Source organism: Hyperoodon ampullatus (genome assembly GCF_949752795.1).
Source record: "Hyperoodon ampullatus genome assembly, chromosome: 4".
Classification (NCBI taxonomy): domain Eukaryota; kingdom Metazoa; phylum Chordata; class Mammalia; order Artiodactyla; family Ziphiidae; genus Hyperoodon; species Hyperoodon ampullatus.
Genome location: NC_136917.1, coordinates 57,444,687 through 57,466,895, shown reverse-complemented (window position 1 = coordinate 57,466,895; position 22,209 = coordinate 57,444,687). Strand labels below are relative to the sequence as shown.

Sequence of the window (22,209 nt, the reverse complement as noted above, 5' to 3'; positions counted from 1 at the left end):
GCTCCTTCTCACCATTTTTTCCTCTCCCCCGTACCTTTCCTCTCCTCTTCTCCCTCCTTCCCTTACCACCTCAATTAAACCCTTATCTCATCTGCAGTGAGTCAGGCTATGATTGAACCTCTCAGTGACAACTCAGAAAGTCAACAAACTACAAAAAGTCAATTTACAGAAAGGGAATCTACCTAATGTTTAATTGGATTAAAATGTAATTTTTCCAATTTCATATGGGACATAGTCTTTTCTCATATTTGCATGCCTTACAAGTAAGTTAAGTTGACATTCCCCCCTTACATTTCAAGGGTTCTAGTGGATAACTTTCAAAGTCACTTTAAATTTCAAGAAAACTGCACATTTTAGACTAGTAGCCAGAAGGGGAAAGTGTCCAGAGAGAGTTGGCCACTTGCAGAGACAATTATTCCCTTCTAATTAATAGAACAATCACATAATTTTGTACTTTTTCACTTCTTTCCCTCATTGCTTGCCTATGGAGTGAGAAAGCAGAGGGCTAAAAGGAGATGTGTTGAAGGCAGGCAAAAGGGTTTTCACCAACACTATACAACAAAACATAAATGCCATTTGGATTAAGGAGTTAAATATAACTGAAACTATAGAAGAACTAGACTACAACAAAAGCTGATGTCCATTAAAGGCAATAAATTAAAGCATAAAAATAGATTTGACTATATGAATTTATCTTATATCCCTAAGTTAAAGCAAATGGACTGCCAAAAATATTAACAGAAAATAAACGATAATTTTTATTGTATAAAGAAATTATACAAATTAATAAGAAAAATGCTCAGGCTCCAAGAGATATGAACAGACCAGAGAATTTTAAAATACTTTGGAAAATGTTCAACTGTTCAATCTCATTAATAATCGAAGGTAAAAACAAACCATTAGTTACCATTTGTCATCTATTAAATTATTAAATTTAAAAAAATCCATAATTTCCGATCCTCACGAAGATGTGAGATGACACTTTTTCTCCACTCCTTCCTCCATTCTGGGGGAGCTCTAATGACTTGGTCCTTGCAGCCTTTACCCAATCCCTCACTCCTTAAGGGAAAAGACTTACCTGATAGGAGAGTTTGAAAGGATAAACTGGCATGCAGAGACCATTCCTCTTCCTTTTTTTTCCCTCGTGGATCAAACTCCTCCCCCTGAGCCTATGTTCTACTCTAGTCCTACTGGTTTGAGAGAGAGGCTACCACCTGTGTTTAATTCTAGAGATCAGACTAAGAAGCAAATTTTCCTGAAGATAAAAGCATATTTCCTAATATCAGATTTAACAGTGATAAAGGGGATATTTTCATCTCCATTATGTCTTGTTCCTTGTTTTATATCTCCATTGCTTTAGATATTGGCCACAAAGAGGAGTACTACTTACTGGGGCCTGTCAAAATTCAACACTTTATCACTGTGTACCCAAAGCTTTAAAGATGTTCAAAGCCTTTTATCCATTTCTGGAAATTACATTTAGACAAAGCTTTATGCACTAAGATCTTCATTATGGTTTTAAAATAATGATAAAATAATGGCTAGTGAACCAATGTTGTATCCACTAACAAAACTGCTACTAAAAGGCAAAAATCAAGATGTAAAAGAATGTATACACTTCATTCAACTAATATTTTTTAGCTTGTACAATGAGCTGAGGACTTTGCTATGTAATTTACAAAGAAAAAAGCCTAGAAGGAAATACAGCAAAAATGTTAACAATGTTTATTTTTAAGTAGTAAGATGAAGACTGATACCCCTTTCTGATTCTGTTTCTTTGTGTCTTTTTAAATTGGCATGTGCTACTTTTATGACTTTATAAAATTATGTACACCAAAATAAATTCAAGGTGGAGAGACAGAAATAATATGTTAAAAGCAAACATGATGCATCAGTTAGGTTTAGGTTAATATATTTCTAAAAGACTCAAAAGTGATGGAAAGTATATCTCTTTCATAAAAAGAAGTCTGGAGATAGTCAAAGCTAATAGGGTAGCTTTATTATGTCATTAGGGACCTAGGGTCATATCTTCTGCTCTGCCATGAGATTCTGTTTCCTCATTATCAAGGTCTCCCACATAATTCAATATGGCTGCTAGATCTCCAGCCATTTCAAGAACAAGAAGGAGGCAGGAAGTCTTTTCAGAAGGTTTCCCAGAAGCCCCACCTAACATTTCTGTTTACATCTCGCTGGCAAATCAATCAATCACGTGGTCAAAACTAGATGCAAGGATGTGACCGCTTAAAAACAGGGTTCTCTGTTTAAAGAGAAGAGAATTTGGGGGCTGTAGCCTCTGCCACAAAATGGATGATTTTTTAAAAATCTCAGGATGGGGAAAGATTTTATAAGTACGACAGAATACTAAGAAGACAGAAAGAAAAATATTTTGTATAGACAATTTTAAAAAATGCACTGTGAAAACCACTGAACAAAATCAGAAGATAAAATATCTTTTCATTAATGTCATAGAAAAGGGCTAATTTCTATACATATAACTCCTACACATTAATAGATAAAAGCCCTCAAAACCAATAGAAAATGTGCAAAGGACATATCACAGAAAATGAAAATACAGATGTTTTGAACATGGTTCAACAAAGTTAAAACAGAACTCCAGTGAGATATCATTTTTTCCACCTATTGATTAGAAATGGTTAAGAAATTTAATGACACATTGTTGATAAGGGTGCAAGTCCTATGCCACGTATCAGATGCTTCTTGTGCCTCACCTCACAGCCTCTAAACTTCACCTCTGATTCCAGCTGTTGCTGCAGAAAAAAAAAAGAAAAAAATCCTCTGTCGGCTTAGACTCATTCTGGCTGACAGTGTCTTCCCTCAAGCATGCATCCGAGCCTTTTTGCTTTCTCTCCTAGAGCTTTTCTGATATCTCATTCATGGGTCACTGGTGGTTGAAGGTACAGGTTTATTCTAGAAGTATGGGACTTAATACCTCTGGGCTAACCTTCAATGAGGTTAGATGAGGACTGACGGACAAATGTTTTTCCCTGTTGACCCTTGTGTGAACAATTACAAGAGGCATCTTACAGCCTCCTCTGAAGTTCCTGGCTGGCTGGAACCCCACTTCCCTACAGTGGTGATCTCGATGATGCATCCTTGCATTGGCTCTTCTCCATTTCACTTTTCTTGGTCCTTCACTTCTCCTTTAGATCACCTCTGTATGATCAGGCCACTCAAGATGGTGGTTCTCTTGCTCTCTGCACATCCCCTGCTCGACCATTCCTTGCTTCACCTGTACCCTACTCACATGACTGACCTTCCCTCTTAATCATAGAACTTAATCAGTGTTTGTCCCATGTGTTTGTCCCCTGCCTCAGCTGGTGATTGTTCTAATCCTTAGACCAGGATAATGATCATAATGATTGTTAACCTGAGGGGCTGTAAGGGGTGGGCTCCTCAGCTGGTTTCCCTAGTAACTGATGAGCCAACCTGACTTCAATTCCCCCTATAAATGGTAACCTCTTTCTTTCTCCCCAGCAGCCATCTTTGTTGCCATGTCCTGCCTGCCCTTCTGCTGCTGTACACGGTGGAGTGTTGCTCCAGGACTTTGCTTCTGACTTGTAAGTTTCCCTATCCAACAAGTTGTTGATGTCTCTGTCACTGCCTCCAGGCATTTTCTTTGGTTTTGTGGCTGGGCAAGTACAAGGCTTGCAGGCATTCGGGGTGCAGCCCACAAATCTCCCAAACTAGTTACCTATCACAACCCTGTCTGAGGGTTTGCTTTTGAAAGTAATTTGAGCTCAGACGTGTTGCTAAGGGGATATAAGTTGGTAAAAGTAATTCGACAGTATTTACTACAATTTTTGCAGAAAGTAATTTGACAGTATTTACTACAACTTAAAAAATACTGATAGGGGCTTCCCTGGTGGTGAAGTGGTTGAGAGTCTGCCTGCTGATGCAGGGGACACAGGTTCGAACCCTGGTCCGGGAAGATCCCATATGCCGCAGAGCATATGGGCCCGTGCGCCACAACTGCTGAGCCTGTGCTCTGGAGCCCGTGTGATGCAACTACAGAAGCCCACGCACCTAGAGCCTGTGCTCAGCAACACAAGAAGCCACCACAATGGGAGGCCCACGCACCGCAACGGAGAGTGGCCCCTGCTCACCGCAACTGGAGAGGGCCTGCGCGCAGCAGTGAAGACCCAACACAGCCAAAAATAAATAAATTTATTTTAAAAAAATTAAAAAAAAATATTGATCTAACAATTCCACTTTAGGAATTTATTTTAAAGATACATACTAATGGGCTTCCCTGGTGGCGCAGTGGTTGAGAGTCTGCCTGCCAATGGAGGGGACACGGGTTCGTGCCCCGGTCCGGGAAGATCCCACATGCCGCGGAGCGGCTGGGCCCGTGAGCCATGGCCGCTGAGCCTGCACGTCCGGAGCCTGTGCTCCGCAATGGGAGAGGCCACAACAGTGAGAGGCCCGCATACCGTAAAAAAAAAAAAAAAAAAGATACATACTAATATATAAGCATGGGTGAAATGATGGCTGCAAAAGAATATGCACTGCAGCATTGTATACCTGCCAGGAATTTAAAACAAACAAACAAACACTAAATTCCCCCAAATATGGGCTTGCTTAAATAAATGCCAATGTATCTATACAATGGAATAGTATGCAGGCAGTAAATGAGTTACCTATATACGGAAAGATCTTTAAAAACTGGTGTAAAGGGCTTCCCTGGTGGTACAGTGGTTTAAGAATCCGCCTGCCAATGCAGGGTACACGGGTTCGAGCCTTGGTCTGGGAAGATCCCACATGCTGTGGAGCAACTAAACCCGTGTGCCACAACTACTGAGCCTGTTCTCCAGAGCCCGCAGGCCACAACTACTGAAGCCCACGTGCCTAGAGCCCTGCTCCGCAACAAGAGAAGCCACCGCAATGAGAAGCCCGCATGGCGCAACGAAGAGTAGCCCCCGCTTGACGCCAACTAAAGCAAGCCCGGGTGCAGCAATGAAAACCTAATGCAGCCAAAAATTAATTAATTAATTTTAAAAAACAACAGTAATTCTTTAAAAAAGCAAACTGGTGTAGATCAGTAAATATAAGCTACCATTTGTAATAGATATGTGTGTGCATGTACATGCATGCTGGTGTATGTATAGAACATCCCTGGGCAGAGACATAAGGACTTGACATCAGTGGGATATCTCTGAAGAGAACTTGGTGGTTTGGTAACTGTGAAAGAGAGAGACCTGTCTTTATTTTATATAATTTTGTAGTTTTAAAATACTGTGCCATGGGAATACATTACTTATTCAATTTTGTCAAGCAATTTTTTTCTTTTGGTTATTAATATGACATGATTTAGTGTAATTTGCTATGTAGAATACTGGACCCTGTCTGAATGCCTATCTGAAATGTCTGTTACATTAATATTTTTAAAAATTTCCCAGGTCAGAACCACCTAATTCACAGCTAGGATTAAGATACACTTCTCTAGAGAATGCTAATTTTATATGAATTAATTAGGCAAATTGGCATCAGGAGGTTTTTAAAAATTTATTTATTTTTTTATATTTGACTGTGTTAGGTCTTTGTTCCTGCGCGGGCTTTCTCTAGTTGTGGCGAGTGGGGGCTACTCTTTGCAGTGCGCAGGCTTCTCGTCGCGGTGGCTTCTCTCGTTGCGGAGCACTGGCCCTAGGCGCGCAGGATCAGTAGTTGTGGCGCACGGGCTTAGTTGCTCCACGGCATGTGGGATCTTCCCAGACCAGGGCTACAACCTGTATCCCCTGCACTGGCAGGAGGGGCATCAGGAGATTTGACTTTAGGTGAAATGGCATCAGGTGAACTAAATTCCCATCACCACCTTTGCATGCTACTTACAAAGATTGGCCATCCCCCTTGGGCGTTATGTCTTTCTAAATACCTAATTCATTTTATAGACAGTTACTCACAGGGTCCCACTTTAAATTTGGCATCTGCCTCTGGCTCTCCTCTTTGCTTATGTGAGGTCTCTCCTGAGAAGAGCAGTTCACATCTCTTGCCTATTAGCTAAAGTCTGGAACTGAAGGTGTGAACATTCTCTCCAAATTGCAGGTTGAAACACCCTGGTCTCAAGTCAACGATGGCTCAGAAATCCCCTCTGACACTCTGAGGCAGTTTTATTTTTCATTTGCAAATGGAGAAACTATAAGTAAGAGTAAGTTTGTAACATGTTAAGTGTTAGGGACGTAACCAGAGGCAAAGCCCAGAATCCTAACTCCTACTTGAGTTAACTTAAGAAAAGATGTCACAGTGAAATTCTCCAATTTTGCTTAGTATTGCTCAGAAAAACAGATCAGACTTTCACATTTCCAGACTTTTCCAAAACAAATAGTCACCTGAAATCTTTGTCTCTGTAGCTAAGGTGCTATCTGTCTCCCTCATCAGCTCCCAAGAACCACTGTGGCAGAGAAGAATAGGCTGTTATTTGATGCCAAATTGAATCTGCAGAGATTCAGTGAACTAAGTCTAGAGAATATTACAGTGACTCAGTATGGTGTGTATATTTGTGATTTTTAACATTGATAGCAAGCAAGACTTACTTTTAATTTCCTCTTAAATATTACGATGTTTCAAAATGCCCACAGTTACTGATTAGGCCATTGTGTTTCTGATCTTGGTGATAGAAAGTAGCCAACTTTTAAAATTAAAAAAAAGACTTCTGGGAGGCTCTAACTGAACTTCCCATTTTTCAAGATTACCCATCCTTGCCATATGGAAACATGAATACCCGTCAGCTTAGTGCTACTTTTTAGACATTTTCATTGCCCTTTGGTTCTCACAGGCCACTGTCCTATGTGAGAAGAACTGGCAGCATTAGCAGCACAATTGTCATCACAATGCTCTGATCTCCTGAAAAGCAAAGGCTTCAGGAATGGATTTGTCTTCAAAAAAGGGTAGAAAGCCAGAACCTTGATTCCTCCTGCTATGAATAATATCCAAGGCAGCAGAAAGAAACTCTCATGCCAGATGGCACTGCCCCTTGTCCCTGGCCTCCAAACCTGCATTGGCAAGGGTCACAAGGGGTCTCTATGTGACCCTGTGCTTAAAGAAAGAGATCAGGGGCGGAGTCAAGATGGCATACTAGGAGGACACGGAATTCGCGTCTCCTCACAACTAGGGCACCTACCAGGCAGTGGTGGGGGACTTCAGACACCTAAGGGGACGGGAGGAACCCCCAGCGACAAGGTAGGACGTGGGGCGTGGGAGGAGTGAAGGAGGAGAAGTGGAGGCAGGACAGGACCGGCGCCCCTGAGGGGCAGCTGGGGGAGGGGAAGGGATCCCACGCCCGAAGGGGGAAATTGGGGACCATTGGGAGGGCAGAGGATCAAAAGGGAGCGTGGCCAGGTTTCCCCGCTCACTTGGGCTCCCAGGAACCTGCTGAGATCCCGGGCCTGATCCTCTGCTCACCGAGGCCCCCTCCAGCCACGTGGGTCCTGAGGGAGTGGAAGGGAGGGAAGGGGGAGCAAAAGTAAAGGCCGGACCACCGGACCAGCACCCCTGAGGGGTGGCTGGGGGAGGGGAGGAGTTCCTACACCCAGCGGGACCCACCCAGGGTTGGGGTCCAGCGGCGATGGGGGAGACCCTGGGGGAGACAGTGGGGGAGGGGCGCGAAGGAATGGAAGGGAACGGGGCCAGTGCGTTCCCTGTCCGCTTAGGCACTGGGGAGCCTGTTGGGCTCCCGGGCCTAATCCTCTGCCCTCGGAGCCTCCCTCCTGCCACACAGAGCCCAAGTCCCGCCCCTACACCCTCACCCAGGGCCCTACCTCTGCACTCGGAGACCCCCTCCAATGAGCTGGGCCTAAGCTCCACCCACACACCCTCACTCAGGGCCCTGTCTTCAAACTCTGGAACCCCATACTCCAGAGACCCTCCTTTCCCCGTGCTGCCTCTCCCCTTCTGTGCGCAGGTCCTAAGCAGAGGCCCCGCCCCACACTTGAACATCACCCCGCATAGGCCCGGCCCCATGCTCAAACGTCACCCCCTCACTCACGTAGGTCCTGCCCCACCCTAAACCCCGCCGCTGCCTAAGTTCCACTCCCACATAAACTCCACCCCCCATAGCCAAGGCTTTTTTGTGTCTTTTTTCCTCTTTTAGATTGGGGTTCTGTTTTACCTTGTTGATTCATTGTTGTTGATTCTTTTGTATTTTTATTTTTCCTAATCTTTTATTTTTCTAATTTTATTTTATTCCTTATACTCTGTTATTCTCTCCTTTTGGCTTGTTTCCCCCTCCCCCCCCCTTTTTTTTTCTTTTTTCTGTTGTGGTTTTATTTTTTTAGGCACATAACCCATTTTTATTATAGAAAGAAATATACATATAAGTAAAAAGATCATGTCACTTAGTCCCACTGTTCAGTTAACCAGTTCACATATAGTGCATATCATTCCAGATTTTTTTGGTATACATAGACATGTATAAATATTTTGCAAAAATATCATACTATGAATACCATCTATAATGGTATCTTGGCATATTTATCTTACTTGATGTGTGTATAGGTCTGTATCATTAAGACTGCGTAGCCTCCTGCTGGACAGATACACCAGAATTTACTTAATTCCCTGCCACTGGACATTTCGGTCTAATATTTAGACAATGTAAACAACACCTAAAACAACATCTTTGTGTATCTCTGGTATAATTATTTCCTTAGGATAAAGTCCTAGAAATGGAATTGCAAGGTCTAAGAGATGATGAATATTTTAAGGCTTTACACCGTTGTCTTTAGCCGGCATCTGTTATATCTTGCTTCCAAACAAATTCCTCTGTGTAGCCAGTGCCCAGGCCACAGCTTTCAGCACAGGTGAAGATGGCCAGGACGCCCCAGGAGACACTCCTGCCCAGTCTGTTGGCCTTCAGGTAGTTGAGCAGATGAGGCATGACCTTCCTGGGGATCCTGGTCTCTCCATCTCCACACTCTGGAATTCAGATATTCTCTTGGCACCACAGGGGCAATCTGGAATATCCTTTTCTTGAGGGATATTTTCACCAGAGATCCAGATGGGGACAATCCCTCTGCCATATCTGAGAATCTGCTTGTGTACAATCCTGCTTATGTCCCAATCGCCAGTGCAGAGTCTGATGCTCCTTACTGCAGTAATGTGCCTTGTGACATCTGGAGCATGTTTTGGGGCCTAAACAGCCACAAACTCTGCAGAGATGAGCACCAGGCTTGAGCTGGAGGCACACAGATTCTCCTATCTCTGGCAGAGGATCCTCAGAAGGTGGCTCATAGGTGTAGAAGTCATTTCTCCTGGGCAACTGATTTCTAAAAACGCGTAGGCAGGTGCAGCATGGTGGCATTTGGCAGCAGAAAAGGAAGAGACCGCGGTGGAAGGCGTTGGCGCGGCCCGGCAGCAGGGCGTACAGCTGCACCAGGAAGGCTAGTGGGTGGCCGCACAGCAGGCAGGCCAACCCTACTGTTGTGGTTCTATTTTACCTTGTTGCGGTTGTTTCAATTATAGTTTTATTTTTCCTAATATATTTTTTATCTTTCTAATTTTATTTTGTTTTTTAATCTTTGATATTGTACTGCTCCTTTTTTTTCCTTTTTTTTTTTTTTTTTTAGCACGCCATGAAGCTTGCAAGATCTTGGTTCTCAGGCCAGAGGCTGGGCCTGAGCTCCTGTGGTGGGAGCTCCAAGTCCAAACTGCTGGACTAACAGAGAACCTCAGACCCCAGGGAATATTAATCGGAGTGAGGCCTCCCGGAGGTCCTCATCTCAGCACCAAGACCTGGCTCTATCTAACTGCCTGCAAACTCTAGTGGTGGACATCTCGGGCCAAACAACCAATAAGACAGGAATACAGCACCACCCATCAAAAAAGAGAAAAAAAAATGAAATGACAAAAAAATATGTTACAGACGAAGGAGCAAGGTTAAGACCTACAAGACCAAATAATTGAAGATGAAATAGGCAACCTACCTGAAAAAGAATTCAGAGTAATGATAGTAAAGATGATCCAAAATCTCGGAAACAGAATGGAGAAAATACAAGAATCATTTAACAAGAATCTAGAAGAACCAAAGAGCAAAGAAACAGTGATAAACAACACAGTTACTGAAATTAAAATTACTCTAGAAGGAATCAGTAGCAGAATAACTGAGGCAGAAGAACAGATAAGTGATCTGGAAGATAAAATGGTAGAAATAACTGCCAGAGAGCAGAATAAAGAAAAAAGAATGAAAAGAATTGAGGACAAGAAACTCAGTCAAGGCTTTACTGGGACTTGTACTATAGCACGAGGGAGCGAAAACAAGTAACAGCTTCCCTTACTTGCTCCCTGAGGGTTGGCGAGTTGGTCCCTTAATTGGGGTGAGGGTACGTGCGAATTGGTGGGTCAGGCCAGAGGGGCAGCTTAGGTGGTCTGTCTACCCCCTGGGTGGTGCCGTGTGCAGGGATCATGTGCAGTACCCTGCTTTTGCTCCCCCTACCTCAGAAATGGCAGTTGGGTTTTGGTCTTTTTGTATCTTGTTCATAATTTGCCACAGCTGGGCATGCATGCAGTTATTTTTAGTCCCTTATAGTTTCTTTGTATTCTGTTGCTTGAGGAAACATTTGTCCAGGGGCAAGCACTGCAGTAAAGGCCCCAGGTCCCAGCCTATCTCATAATCACTACCACTGTTACCACCCTGGTCCAGGATATCATAACCTTTTGCAAGTTTTTACAGTAGTCTCCTAAGTGGTCTCCATGCTTTTCCTTTGCCCTCTTCAGTCTGTTCTCAGCACAGTTGCCCTAGTGATGGTCAATATTGATCATTCCTTTAGAGTTTTTCTATCTCGCCCAAGTAAAAGCCAAAGGTCTAATAATCACCTACAAGGTTCAACACAAGCTACTCCTTTATAACTTTTCTCCTGTTATTCTACCTCTTAACTCACATTGATTCAGCTACTCTGGTCTCTTTGTCCCCTGTATATGCCTGACATGCTGCTTTTAGAGGGTCTATGCATTTACTGTTTGCCTGATCTGCAATATGTTTCTCAGACAGCCACGTGTCTTGCCCCTTCACCTTGTTCTAGTTTTTATTCAGATGCTACATTTTCTTTGTAGCCTCCCCTTCTACTGCACTCCCTAACCTCCTTCCCTATTTTATATTTCTCTGTAGAGCTATTTGCCATCTAACTAATATATTAGTTTCTCCCTCCTCCCAATCCCACCCCAAGAACGTAAACTCTATGAAGGCAGAATTTTTGTTGCCGTTCAGCTTTTACTATATTTGGTGCCAGAGAGCTGTCTGAAAGGTAGAGATGTTATTTTTTATTAGCAGTCTCTCTCCTCTATTGCCATGGGGTATAATAACTAAGTCCACTCCGCCTAAATGCATCTTAATTTAGAAATTTCTATTTTTCGAGACTTTGGGAAGATACTCTCAAATCTTCAGTTGAAGACTTCTATGTTGACAAAGTAATTGTTAATAAATTTCTACTGAAGAGTTCTGTGGTTAATAAAGTAGACAAATGATTTTTTATGTGTTGTGAAATCAAATCTAGCATGCCTAGAAAGGCAAAATTGGTTAATCAAAGGTTATTGGTGGCAAGTACTATTCAAAGAACTAGAACAATATGCCACTAAAACTATACAAACCGTGATTAAACTTCTCTGAAGTGATTCAGAAGGCAATGTAATAACACATATTCACAGTAATTCAGGTTCATCTGTATGCAAATAATGAGTATTTTATGTAGTTGTGCATGGAATGTGGCTAATGACAGAGCTATAAGAATGAACGTCAGACACAGCTTCGTTGATTATTTATTTGAGAATTATGACTATAATATAAAGGAAAAATTATGTAATGGTGTGACAGGGTTTCTAATTTACATACACTATGTGTTAAGAAAATGCTTCTTTATTTCCTCTTACTGATCTGATCTGCTCCATGATGCCCCCACTTCTGCTGAGTAGATGGGGAGAAAAGTGTCTCTTCTAGTATCAGTGTGATCTGATTTAAACACTTTAAATAATCCAGTTTTTGTTTTACCTTACAATATTTGGGTCTACCTGAAGCATTTAGTTCATTTATATTTCTTAGAATTACATATTTGTATTCAATTACTTATTTGGATTTAAATCTCTATCATAATTTGTGCTACCTTTTCCATCTGTTTTTTATCTTCTTGCCTTTTTTCAGGGGGGGTGTGATTATTATTTCTCATTTAAATTTTCCTAGTTTGGGGTAGGTAATATCTGTTTCTATTATTTTAGTGGTTAGTCTAGTAATTACAACATGTATATCTAACTTACAAATGTTTAAAATCAGTATTTTCCCCTCCTGAAGAGGATATTAGACACTTAAAACTTACTGACCTTCATAACCATTTATATCTATAATTTTAGTGTCTTAATTTTATCTTTATCTTCATTCTTCTTTAAAAACCTCAAAACATTATTATTGTTGTTGATATTATAATGTTAGATTTATTCATTATTTTCTTTTTTCTGGTTTCTTTAATCCTTCTTGCATCTCATGTCTCTCGTATAAGATGAGGTTACTTTTGCCTAAAGTATAACCTTTAGAATTGCTTTAATGTGTGGTCTGTTGGTCAGATTTTGGCGGTCTAAAAGTGTCTTTATTTCCTATTTGCCTTCTTAAATTGAAGTATAGTTGACTTATAATATTGTGTTAGTTTCAGGTGTACAGCACAGTGATTCAGTAATTTTCTCTGATTATATTCTATTATAGGTCATGATGAGATATTAAACATAATTCCCTGTCTATACAGGAAGTCCTTATTGCTTATCTATTTTATGTATAGTAGTTTATATCTGTTAATCCCATACTCCTAATCTGCTCCTTTAATAACCATGAGTTTTTTTTTCTATGTCTGTGAGTCTGTTTCTGTTGTGTATACAGGTTTATTTATATTATTTTTTAGATTCTGCATATAGGTAATATGATATAGTATTTGTCTTTGTCTGACTTCACTTAGTAAAATATTCTCTAGGTCCATTGATGTTGCTGCAAATGGCAATATTCATAATTTTTTATGGCTCAATAATACTCTGTTTTGTGTGTGTATGTAAATAATATACATATATATAAAACCTCTTCTTAAGCCAATCGTCTGTTGATAGGCACATGGATTGTTTCCATGTCTTGGCTATAGTAAATAGTGCTGTTATGAATATTGGGGTGCATGTATCTTTTTGAATTAGAGTTCTTTACTTTTCAGGATATATACCCAGGAGTATAATTGCTGGATCATATGGTAGCTCTGTTTTTAGGTTTTTAAGGAACCTCCATACAGTTTTCCAGTGGCTGCACCAGTTTACATTCCCACTAACAGTGTAGGGGGTCCCTTTGCTCCCACCCTCTCCAGTATTTATTATTTGTAGACTTTTTGATGATAGTCATTCTGACCAGTTTGAGGTTATACCTCGTTATTGCTTTGATTTGCATTTCTCTAATAATTAGCGATGCTGAGCATCTTTTCATGTGTCTGTTGGCCATCTGTATGTCTTCTCTGGAAAACTGTCTATTTAGGTCTGCTGCTCATTTTTTTGATTGGATTGTTTTGTTTTTTCAATATTGAGTTTTATGAGCTGTTTGTATAATTTGAATATTAACCACTTGCCAGCTGTATCATTTGCAAATATTTTATTCCATTTCATAAGTTGTCTTCATTTTGTTGACATTTTCCTTTGCTGTACAAAGCTTTGAAGTTTGTTAAAAGCTTTTGTTTAGTTTGATTAGGTCCCATTTTTTTGTTTGTTTGTTTGTTTGTTTTTTTTATAAATTTATTTATTTATTTATTTAGGGGTGTGTTGGGTCTTCATTTCTGTGCAAGGGCTTTCTCTAGTTGCAGCGAGCGGGGGCCACCCTTCATTGCGGTGTGCGGGCCTCTCACTATCGCGGCCTCTCTTGTTGAGGAGCACAGGCTCCAGACATGCAGGCTCAGTAGTTGTGTCTCACAGGCCTAGTTGCTCCGCGGCATGTGGGATCTTCCCAGACCAGGGCTCGAACCCATGTCTCCTGCATTGGCAGGCAGACTCTCAACTACTGCGCCACCAGGGAAGCCCCCCATTTGTTTTTTGCTTTTACTTTTTTTGCCTTGGGAGGATGATCTAAGAAAATATTGCTACAATTTATGTCAGAGAATGTTTTGCCTGTGTTCTCTTCTAGGAGTTTTATGGTGCCATGTCTTATATTTAAGTCTTTGAGCCATTTTGAGTTTATTTTTGTGTATGGTGGGAGGGAGTTTCTAACTTCATTGATTTACATGTGGCTGTACAGTTTTCCCAATACCACTTGTTGAAGAGACTGTCTTTTCTCCATTGTATATTCTTGCCTCCTTTGTCGAAGATTAATTGACCGTAGGTGTATGGATTTATTTCTGGGCTCTTTATTCTGTTCCATTGATCTATATGTCTGTTTTTGTGCTGATACCACACTGTTTTTTAAAAAAATTATTTTACTGAAGAGTTGATTTACAATGTTGAGTTAATTTCTTCTGTATAGCACAGTGATTCAGTCTTACATATATATAGATTTTTTTCATATTCTTTTCTGTAAGTTTATCATAGGATATTGAATATAGTTCCCTGTGCTATACAGCAGGACCTTCTTGTTTATCCATTCTGTATATAATAGTTTGCATCTGCTAATCCCAAACTCCCAATCCATCCCTTCTCTCACTCCATCCCTCCCCAAGTTCCTCTCCCCTTGGGCAACCACAGTTCTGTTCTCTATGTCTGGGAGATGGATTCTGTTTTGTAGATAAGTTCATTAGTGTCATATTTGAGATTCCACATATAAGTGATATCATATGGTATTTGTCTTTCTCTTTCTGACTTTCTGCACTTAGCATGATAATCTCTAGGTCCATCCATGTTGCTGCAAATGGCATTATTTCATTCTTTTTTATGGCTGAGTACTACTCCATTGTATATATGTACCACTCCTTCTTGATCCATTCATCTGTCGATAGACATTTAGGTTGTTTCCATGTCTTGGCTATTGTGAATAGTGCTGCTATAAACATAGAGGTGTATGAACATAGGGGTGTATGAATCTCTTTGAATTATAGTTTTGTCTGGATATATACCTAGGAGTGGGATTGCTGTATCATATGGTAACTCTATTTTTAGCTTTTGAGGAACCTCCATACTGTTTTCCATAATGGCTGCACCAATTTATGTTCCCACCAACAGTGCGTGGGGGGGGGTTCCCTTTGCTCCACATCCTCTCCAGACTTTTTGATGGTAGCCATTCTGACTGGTTTGAGGTTATATCTCATTGTGGTTTTGACTTTGATTTCTCTAATAATTAGTGATGTTGAGCAACTCTTCATGTGTCTGTTGGCCATCTGTATGTCTTCTTTGGAAAACTGTCTATTTAGGTCTTCTGCCCATTTTTTGATTTTTTTTTTGATATTGAGTTGTATGAGTTGTTTGTATATTTTAGAAATTAAGCTCCTTTTGGTTGTATCATTGGCAAACATTTTCTTCCATTCCATAGGTTGTCTTTTTGTTTTGTTGATGACTTCCTTTGCTGTGCAAAAGCTTAGAAGTTTGATTAGGTCCCATGTGTTTGTTTTTGCTTTTACTTCTTTTGCCTTGGGAGATTGATCTAAGAAAATATTGCTACAATTTGTCAGAGAATGATTTACCTATGTTCTCTTCTAGGAATTTTATGGTGTTATGTCATATATTTAAGTCTTTGAGCCATTTTTAGTTTATTTTCATGTGTGGTGTGAGGGTATGTTCATAATTTCATTGAACGTGCAGATGTCTAGCTTTCCTAACACTACTTTTTGAAGAGACTGTCTCTTCTCCATTGTATATCCTTGCCTCCTTTGTCATAGTTTCACTGTAGCCATGTGGATTTACTTCTGGGCTCTCCAGTCTGTGCCATTGATCTATATGTTTCTTTTTGTGCCAATACCACATTGTTTTGATTACTGTATCTTTGTAGTATAGTCTGGAATCTGGAAGGGTTATACCTCCTGCTTTCTTCTTTTCCCTCAGGATTGCTTTGGCAATTTGGGTCTTTTGTGGTTCCATATAAATTTTAGGATTATTTGTTCTAGTTCTGTGAAAAATGGCATTGGTAATTTGATAGGGATCGTATTAAGTGTGTAAATTGCTTTGGGGGGTATGGCCATTTGAACAATATTAATTCTTCCAATCTGAGAGCATGGTATATCTTTGCATTTCTTGGAATCATATTCAGTTTCCTTTATCAGTGTTTTATTGTCCTCAGTGTATAGGTCTTTCACCTCCTTGGTCAGGTTTATTCCTAGGTATTTTGGTTTTTTTGACTCGATTTTAAACAGGATTTTTTTTACTTCCTCTTTCTGATATTTCATTGTTAGTGTAAAGAAATGCAACAGATTTCTGTATGTTAATCTTATATCCTGCTACCTTGCTGAATTCATTTATTAGTCTTAATAGTTTTTGTTGTAAATGCCTTTTATTTTGTTGTGATATGTTCCCTCTACACTCACTTTGGTGAGATTTTAAAATCTTGAATGGATGTTGAATTTTGTCAAATGCTTTTTCTGTGTCTGTTGAGATGATCTCGTGGCTTTGGTCTTTCCTTTTGTTAATGTGGTGTATCACACCGATTTGTGTATGTTGAACCATCTTTGCAACCCTGGAATGAATCCAACTTGATCACGGTATATGATTATGTATTTTTGGATTCAGTTTGCTAATATATTTTTGAGGATTTCTGCATCTATACTCATCAAAGATATTGGCCTGTAATTTTCTTTTTTTGTAGTGACTCTGTCTGGTTTTGGTATCAGGGTGGTGGTGGCCTCATAGAATGAATTTGTGAGTGTTTCCTCTTCAGTTTTTTGGAATAGTTTGAGAGAGATAGGTACAAGTTCTTCTTTGTGTGTTTGGTAGAATTCCCCAGTGAAGCCATGTAGTACTGGACTTGTCCTTGCCAGGAGGTTTTTTTTTCTGTTTTTCTGGGTTGTTGGGTTTTTTAAAATACAGATTTTATTTCACTTCTAGTGATTGGTGTGTTTCTTCTCAACTCAGTTTTAGCTAGTTGTATGTTTCTAGAAACTGGTCCATTTCTTCTAGGTTGTCCAATTGTTGGCATATAATTGTTCATAGTATTCTCCTGATTTTTTTGTATTTCTGTTGTTTCCGTTGTTCTCCTCTTTCACTTCCTTTTTTTAAAAATTTTATTGGAGTATAGTTGATTTACAATGTTGTGTTAGTTTCTGCTGTACAGCAAATTGACTCTGTTATACATATATCCATTCTTTTTTAGATTCTTTTTCCACATAGGCCAATAGAGAGTATTGAATAGAGTTCCCTGTGCTATAAGTTATCTATTTTATATATAGTAGTGTGTATATGTCAATCCCAATGTCCCAATTTACCCCTCCTCCTTTCCCCCAGTAACTATAAGTTTGTTTTCTATATCTGTGACTCTATTTCTGTTTAGTAAATAAGTTCGCTTGTACCATTTTTTAAGATTCCACATATAAGTGATATCATATGATATTTGTCTTTCTCTGTCTGACTTCATTCAGTATGACAGTCTCTAGGTCCGTCCATGTGGCTGCAAATGGCATTATTTCATTCTTTTTTATGGCTGAATAATACTCCATTGTATATATGTACCACATCTTCTTTATCCATTCCTCTGTTGATGGACATTTAGGTTGCTTCCATGTCCTGGCTATTGTAAATAGTGCTGCAGTGAACATTGGGATGCATGTACCTTTTTGAATTATGGTTTTCTCCAGATATATGCTCAGGAGTAGGATTGCTGGATCATATGGTAGCTCTATTTTTAGTTTAAGGAAACTCCTCTTCTTTCTTTCTTATTTTGTTTATTTGGGTCTCTTTTCTTCTTGGTGAGCCTGGCTAGAGGTTTGTCAATTTTTACCTTTTTAGAAAAACAGCTCTTGGTTTTGTTGATCTTTTCCATTGTTTTTTGATACCTATTTTATTTATTTCCTCTCTGATCTTTATTATTTCCTTCCTTCTGCTGACTTTGGATTTTGTTTGTTCTTTTTCTAATTCTTTTAGGTGGTAGGTTAGGTTGTTATTTGAGATTTTTCTTATTTTTTGAAGAAGGCCTGTATTTCAATCTATGTGTGTCCTTTGCCATCCCCTCACTTTCAGTCTGTTTGTGTCTTTCACCTTGGAGTGAGTCTCTTGTAGGAAGCATATTATAGGTTATTGTTTTTTAATTTAGTTTGCCACAGTATATCTTTTGATCAGAGCATTTAGTCCATTGACATTTAAAGTAATTAAAGTTATATAATTATTGCCATTTTAATTCTTGTTTTCCAGTTGTTTTTGTAGTGCTTTGTTCATTTCTTCTTCTTTCCTTTTGTGGTTTGATTTTCTTTTGTAGTATGCTTTTGGCTTTTGGTTTTATGCTTTTTGGTTTTTGTGGATCTGTTCTATGTTTTTTTGTTTGTTTGTTTGTTTGTTTTGCGGTACACGGGCCTCTCACTGTTGTGGCCTCTCCCGTTGCGGAGCACAGGCTCCGGACACACAGGCTCAGCGGCCATGGCTCACGGGCCCAGCCGCTCCACGGCATGTGGGATTTCCCGGACTGGGGCACGAACTCGCGTCCCCTGCATCGGCAGGCGGACTCTCAACCACTGCACCACCAGGGAAGCCCTGTTCTATGTTTTTGATTTGTAGTTACCATTGGAGTTCAAGTATGTTGACCCATAACTATATCTACTTGCTTTAAAGTGTAAGTCATTCAAGTTAAAACACATTCTAACAAATCTACATTTTTATACTCCCCTCCCCCACATTTTGTGATTTTGATGTCCTATTTCACATTTTCATGCTTATCCTTTTACTGTTTGTTGTCCTTGTAATTGCTTTTTTTATGTTGACCATTTTAAATGTCTTTATTGAATCTGTTACAATATTGCTTCTGTTTTATGTATTGGTTTTTTGGCCCTGAGGCATGTGGGATCTTAGCTCCCTGACCAGGGATCGAACCTGCACCCTCTACATTGGAAGGTGATGTCTTAACCACCGTACCACAAGGGAAGTCCCTGTAATCACTTTTAATAATTAAAAAATGTTTTAAATCTGTATACTGGCTTATATAAGTGATCTTAACTTTCCTTTTGTGTTTTTTCCCCTTTCCTATAGATTCTAGCTTCTTTTCTATTTAGAGAACAACCTTCAAAGTCTCTTTCAGGGTAGGTTTAGTGTTGCTGTATTCCTTCAGTTCTTGCTTATCTGAGAAGTGTTTCTCTCACCTATTCTAAATGATGATCTTGCTGTGTAGAGTATCCTAGGTTGCAGGTTTTTCCCTTTCAGGACATTGAATATATTATGCCACACCCTTCTGGCCTGCAAAGTTGCTGCAGGGAAATCAGCTGATAGCCTTATGGGGGTTCTCTTGTAACTGAGTCTGTTCCCCCTGCCCCCCGCTGCCTTTAGAATCCTCTCTTTAACTTTTTCCTACTTTATTTTATTTTTTAAATTAATTAATTAATTTGGCTGTGCTGGATCTTAGTTGCAGTGCATGGGATCTTAGTTGTGGCATGTGGGCTTCTCTCTAGTTGTGGCACGCAGGCTCCAGAGCACACAGTCTCAGTAGTTGCAGCACAAAGGCTTAGTTGCCCTGTGGTATGTGGGATCTTAGTTCCCTGACCAGGGATTGAACCCATGTCCCCTGCATTGGAAGGCAGATTCTTAACCACTGGATGACCACAGAAGTCCCTCTCATTTTAATTATGATATGTCTTGGTGTTGGTCTGTTTGGATTCCTCTTGTTTGGGAGTGACTGTGCTTCCTGTACATGGATATGTGTTTCCTTCTTTTGGTTTGGAAGTTTTCAGCCATAATTTCTTCAAATACGTTTTTTTATCACCTTTTCTCTTTGTTCTCCTTCTGGAATCCCTATTATGCATAGTTTGGCATGCTTTATATTATCCCATATATCTCAAGTGTTGCTTTCATTTTTCTTTTTTATATGTCTTTCCGTCTGCTGTCTGATTGGGTGATTTCCATTATTCTATCTTCCAGATCACTTATTTGTTCTTCTGGGTCATTTAGTCTATTGATTGCTTTGAGATTTTTTAAAAAACATCTTTATTGGAGTATAATTGTTTTACAATGGTGTGTTAGTTTCTGATTTATAACAAAGTGAGTCAGCTATACATATACATATATCCCCATATCTCCTGCCTCTTGCGCCTCCCTTCCACTCTCCCTATCCCACCCCTCTAGGTGGTCACAAAGCACCGAGCTGATCTCCCTGTGCTATGTGGCTGCTTCCCACTAGCTATCTATTTTACATTTGGTAGTATGTATAAGTCCATGCACTCCCTCATGTCATCTCACCTTACCCTTGCCCCTCCCCATGTGCTCAAGTCCATTCTCTATGTCTTTATTCTGTCCTGCCCCTAGGTTCTTCATAACCTTTTTTTTTTAGATTCCATATATATGTGTTAGCATATGGTATTTATTTTTCTCTTTCTGACTTACTTCACTCTGTATAACAGACTCTAGGTCCATCCACCTCACTACAAATAACTCAATTTCGTTTCTTTTTATGGCTGAGTAATATTCCGTTGTATATACGTGCCACATCTTCTTTATCCATTCATCTGTCGTTGGACACTTAGGTTGCTTCCGTGTCCTGCCTATTGTAAATTGAGCTGCAATGAACATTGTGGTACATGACTCTTTTTGAATTATGATTTTCTCAGGGTATATGCCCAGTAGTGGATTGCTGAGTCATATTGTTATTCTGTTTTTAGGTTTTTAAGGAACCTCTATAGTGTTCTCCATAGTGGCTGTATCAATTTACATTCCCACGAACAGTGCAAGAGGGTTCCCTTTTCTCCACACCCTCTCCAGCATTTATTGTTTCTAGATTTTTTGATGATGGCCATTCTGACTGGTGTGAGATGATACCTCATTGTAGTTTTGATTTGCATTTCTCTAATGATTACTGATGTTGAGCATTCTTTCATGTGTTTGTTGGCAATCTGTATATCTTCTTTGGAGAAATGTCCATTTAGGTCTTCTGCCCATTTTTGGATTGGGTTGTTTGTTTTTTTGATACTGAGCTGCATGAGCTGCTTGTAAATTCTAGAGATTAATCCTTTGTCAGTTGCTTCATTTGCAAATATTTTCTTGCATTCTGAGGGTTGTCTTTTGGTCTTGTTTATGGTTTCCTTTGCTGTGCAAAAGCTTTTAGGTTTCATTAGGTCCCATTTGTTTATTTTTGTTTTTATTTCTATTTCTCTAGGAGGTGGGTCAAAAAGGATCTTGCTGTGATTTATGTCGTAGAGTGTACTGCCTATGTTTTCCTCTAAGAGTTTTATCCTGTCTGGCCTTACATTTAGGTCTTTAATCCATTTTGAGTTTATTTTTGTGTATGGTTTTAGGGAGTGTCCTAATTTCATTCTTTTTCATGTAGCTGTCCAGTTTCCCCAGCACCACTTATTGAAGAGGCTGTCTTTCCTCCATTGTATACTCTTGCCTCCTTTATCAAAGATAAGGTGACCATATGTGCATGGGTTTATCTCTGGGCTTTCTATCCTGTTCCATTGATCTATATTTCTGTTTTTGTGCCAGTACCATACTGTCTTGATTACTGTAGCTTTGTACTATAGTCTGAAGTCTGGGAGCCTGATTCCTCCAACTCCGTTTTTCTTTCTCAGGATTGCTTTGGCTATTTGGGGTCTTTTGTGTTTCCATATAAATTGTGAAATTTTTTGTTTTAGTTCTGTGAAAAATGCCATTGGTAGTTTGATAGGGGTTGCATTGAATCTGTAGATTGCTTTGGGTAGTATAGTCATTTTCAGTGTTGATTCTTCCAATCCAAGAACATGGTATATCTCTCCATCTGTTTGTATCATCTTTAATTTCTTTCATCAGTGTCTTATAGTTTTCTGCATACAGGTCTTTTGTCTCCTTAGGTAGGTTTATTCCTAGGTATTTTATTCATTTTGTTGCAGTGGTAAATGGGAGTGTTTCCTTAATTTCTCTTTCAGATTTTCATCATTAGTGTATAGGAATGCAAGAGGTTTCTGTGCATTAATTTTGTATCCTGCTACTTTACCAAATTCATTGATTAGCTCTAGTAGTTTTCTGGTAGCATCTTTAGGATTCTCTATGTATAGTATCATGTCATCTGCAAACAGTGACAGTTTTACTTCTTCTTTTCTGATTTGGATTCCTTTTATTTCTTTTTCTTCTCTGATTGCTGTGGCTAAAACTTCCAAAACTGTGTTGAGTAAT

The 22,209-nt window shown here is 39.6% G+C and overlaps 1 pseudogene across 1 annotated transcript in view; it reads right to left on the bottom strand.

Moving 5' to 3' along the window:
* Nucleotides 1-8,734: 8,734 nt before the first annotated feature.
* LOC307051219 (programmed cell death protein 2-like) overlaps nucleotides 8,735-22,209 on the bottom strand; it is a 31,270-nt pseudogene continuing 17,795 nt past the window's right edge. Inside the window, exons 2-3 of the transcript in view lie at nucleotides 9,178-9,426; nucleotides 8,735-9,101 (exon numbers count right to left, since the gene is read on the bottom strand). The product of the transcript in view is annotated as a programmed cell death protein 2-like (transcript). The remainder of the gene's footprint in view (nucleotides 9,102-9,177; nucleotides 9,427-22,209) is intronic.